Source organism: Gracilinanus agilis, chromosome 3, assembly GCF_016433145.1.
Source record: "Gracilinanus agilis isolate LMUSP501 chromosome 3, AgileGrace, whole genome shotgun sequence".
Taxonomy (NCBI): Eukaryota; Metazoa; Chordata; class Mammalia; order Didelphimorphia; family Didelphidae; genus Gracilinanus; species Gracilinanus agilis.
The window spans coordinates 157,304,648-157,308,932 of record NC_058132.1 but is presented as its reverse complement, the minus strand read 5'-3'; positions in this window follow the sequence as shown (position 1 = coordinate 157,308,932).

Genomic DNA, 4,285 nt, shown 5'->3' with positions numbered 1-4,285 from the left:
GGTGTATTGAGGAAGAAAATTATATTTCAAGGGTAAGGATGACTATGAGCAAAGGCTTATCCTTCCATTTTGGTAGGAATATAGCACGAATGTAGAAAAGTGTGAAATAAGGCTGGAAAAGTGTAAGGTGGCACCAAACTGTGTAGGACCCTGAATGTCAGGCTAAAGAGTTTACCCTCTGTGATTCAACAAGAAATTATTGAAAATTCTTGAGAAAAGGAATGACGTGAAAAACAGTGTGAGGTAATAGGAAAAATGCTGGACTTGGACTCCAGAAAAACTTGTGTTTGCTTTCTATCCTTCTATTTACTATCTATATCACCATGGCAAGTGACATCTAGATGGTAGATTGGATAGAGCTCTGGACCTGGACTCGAGTTCAAATTTGATCTCAGACCCTTAATAACGGTGTGATTTTTATCCTCTGTTTCCTTATCTGTAAAATGGGAATGAAGATAGCACTTAACTTCACAGTGTTATCAAATGAGATATTTTTAAAGTACTTTAGGAGCAGCTGTGTGGCTTAATGGATTGGAAACCAGACTTAGAGATGGGAGGTCCTGGGTTCAAATGTGGCCTCAAATATTTACTAGCAGTGTGACCCTGGGCAAATTACTTGACTTTTATTGCCTAGTTCTTTATTGCTCTTCTGCCTTGAAACCAATACATAGTACTGATTCTAAGGTGGAAGGTAAGGGCTTAAAAAAAACCCATGTAAAGCACTTTGCAAACCATAAAGTGTTATGTAAATGCTAGTTGTTTTTATTAAGTCATTCACTCTCTTTGAGCCTTAGATTCTTCTCCTGTAAAATGGGGACAATGATATATCTAGTATCTGGTTGTTGTCAGGATCAAATGAAATAATATGTGTAAAGTATTTGGATTTTGTTTTTAAAACCCTTACCTTGCATCTTAGAATCAATACTGTGTATTGGTTCCAAGGCAGAAGGGCTAGGCAACTGCAGGTAAGTGACTTTCCTAGGGTCACACAGCTAGGAAATGTCTGAGCCCAGATTTGAACACAGGACTTCCCATGTCCAGGTCTGGTGCCCTATCCACTGGGCCACCTAGCTGCCCTGTGTAAAGTATTTTGTAAACCTTGAAGTGATATATAAATATCAATGATTATATTATCATTATCATCATAGTCATCATCAGGTTTGCGCATAACAAAGACTAATCTGCCATTCATATGAAGGATGGATTTGAGTGGAATAGAAACTGGTTTGGAGGATATTGTGATAGTCTAAGTGGGAGGTAATGAAGGCCTGAACTAGGGTGGTGGCAGAGGGAGCAGAAAGGAAGCAGGCATCATGGTATAGCAGTGGGAAGTCTGTCTTTGGAGCTAGAAGACTTGGCTTAAAATCCAAGCTCTGTTAGTTATGGATGATGCCCTTTAAGGTGTCTGTTTCTTCACTTGTGAAAATGACGCCTCTGGACCAGATGATATCTCAAGGTTCTTCTAACCCCCAAAGCTGAGATCTCTGAAGGGACAGATTCAAGAGATATTAGGGATGCAGAATGAATATAACTTGTCAATTGATAATTATAACAGCTGACATTCATATAGCCCTTCAAGCTAATTATTCCTGTGTTTTTCACAATCCTGGGAAGATAGGTACCACAGGAATAATTAGCTTCACTTTTACAGCTGAGGAAACTGAGGTTTCAAGGTCAAGTGACAGCTAGGAAATGTCAAATCAAGAATTCTGAAAAATGAGAAAGTTAGATGTTGGCTCTGAATCTGTGTCAGTGATTATCATCATCACCCTCATCATCATCATCAAGTCAGGTGTCAGATCATCAGCAGAGACTAAACTGCCATTTGTATGAAGGGTGGAATGGTGCTTTTCTTTGCCAAACTTTCCCCCTACTTCCTTTTCCTCACACTTTATGTAAGAACAGAAGCTCATATTTGCCATCCAGGGTCATTATTAAACTGCCCAAGCTACCAAACCCCTTTAATTGCCCCTAACCTTTTTTACCTGTTGGTGTACCTCAGTTCTTCTTCATTCCACAGGAGCAAGCCCACATATTCAGTTATTCAGCCAACAACTTGGTTGAACACTTATGCTGTGCAAAAGTACTGTGAGAAATACAAAGATTGAGTCTCTGCTCTTCCAGATCTTATAGTCTAGGAATGTCATATAGTTGAAAGGTTCGAGTAACCCAGGAGCTGTCTGCTGTGCTAGCGTCCAACAGAAAGGGTACTTAATAGCTGTGGCAGGTCATTTTATGCTTCAGTTTCTCATTTGTCAAGTGGAAAAAAATAATAAATTAGCTGATGTAGAGGGTTGTGAATAAAGATCTTTAAAAATCATAATGCATTTTATAAATGAGAACCCTTGTTATTAGTAGTAGGGGAGATAATTAATGCACAGGAAAATCTGAAAGTGTGATTAGTTAGGTACAAAGTACTGAGGGAATTACTTCCATCTGGTGTAAATCAAGGTATGCTTCAGTGAGGAAAGATAGTGTTTGAACTGGAGAGGTCTTGAAGGATGGATAAGAAGAGTTGGACAGGTTGAGCTGGAGAGAGGGATATTTCAGGTGGAAGGACTATAACAAACCAAAATATAGAAGGAAAAACTTGGAGCATGTTATTTGGCTAAGTTTGGCTATGATTATGGACTATATTGGGAGATCTTGGTAGAATTGTTTTTTAGATCCAAATCATCAAGAGTGCCAGGTGAAGGAGTATGAATGTTTACCTGTACACAAAGGGGAAGTATTGAACATTTTTGTTCAGTGGAACTTGACTTGATTAAAGGTTCTTTGGAATTCTTTTCCTTATCCATCCATTATCTTTTCCATTGAAAGTCCAGTTTATAAGGTACCATCTTTGTACAGCCAGTCCTAATTTCCTAATGACCTTTCTCTCTCCACTTCCTACCTTCCCTGGCTTTCTTCAAATCCCAGCTTCTACAGGAAACCTTTCCTGATCTCCCTTAATGCTGATACCTTCCCTCTCTAGATTTTCTTCAAATTTTCTTATATTGCTTGTTTGTAAGTATTATTTCTAAGTTTGTAAATATTATTTGCATGTTGTCTCCCCCATTAGACTGTGAGCTTCTCAAGAGCAAGACTGTCTTTTGTTTTCTTTGTATCTCCAGTGGTTAGTACAGTGACTGGCACATAGTAGGCACTTAATAAATGTTTATTGACCGACTGACCATCCCCAAACTTTTGTAATCTCTGCTTCATCTGGACTCCTTTTTTATGACACTTAGCACATTCTAACTCCTATTTTTTCATACTTATCCTATCTTTCATACTTATGCTTACTAGCTTATAAGGGAGACAGGAATAGAGCCCTTTTGTATCTCACACAGTGCCTTGTGAATAATGTGGTCCTTGAAAATATTTGTTGAACAGGTTCAATTACTATTGTTCTAGGTAGTGGGGGCAGGAAATGGCAACCTGTTTGGGTAATGCCAAGGTGAGAAGAGACTTCAAGCCATATCAGCTAACACATTTTAAAGATGAGGAAATAAATCCACAGAGGTTAAGGAACTTGTCTAGATCACGCAGGTACATGATACAACAGCTGGAATTTGAACTCACCTCCTCTGACTTTCAGTATCAATTTTTTTCTATTGTACCATACTGATTGTTTTGTCTAACTCATAATAAACTGAAATCCTGAAGAAGTGTCCCAAATAATTTTCACACATAATCAGAAAACTTAAAGCTTATAAACTACTTGATAAAGGAAGAAGTAGGTGATTAAAACAATTAGAGATCATCATAGTCTTGTGATAGCTAGGCATCACAGTGGATAGAGTACCTGTCCTGGAGTCAGGAAGACTGAGTGCAAATCTATCCTCTAGATCAGTGATTATCAAAGTGGGCGCTACTGCCCCCTGGTGGGTGCTGCAGCAATCCAGGGAAGCGGTGATGGCCACAGGTGCTTTTATCTTTCCTATTAATTGCTATTAAACATTTTTTTAAAAATAATTTCCAGGGGGCTAAGTAATATTTTTTCTGGAAAGGGGGCGATAGGCCAAAAAAGTTTGGGAACCACTGCTCTAGATAATTATTGGCTGTGTGATCCCCTGAAAGTCATTTAACTCTGCCTCATTTTCCTCATCTATAAAATGAGCTAGAGAAGGAAATGGCAAAAGTATTCTAGTATCTTTGCCAAGAAAACTCCAAATGGAGTCACAAAGAGTCAGATAATGATTGAAATGACTCCACAAAAATAATCTATAGCAAAATACTTACTTGCATGGTATAATCAGTAGATATAATTATTGCTGGTGGGGAGAGTGGACCTTCAGTGTTA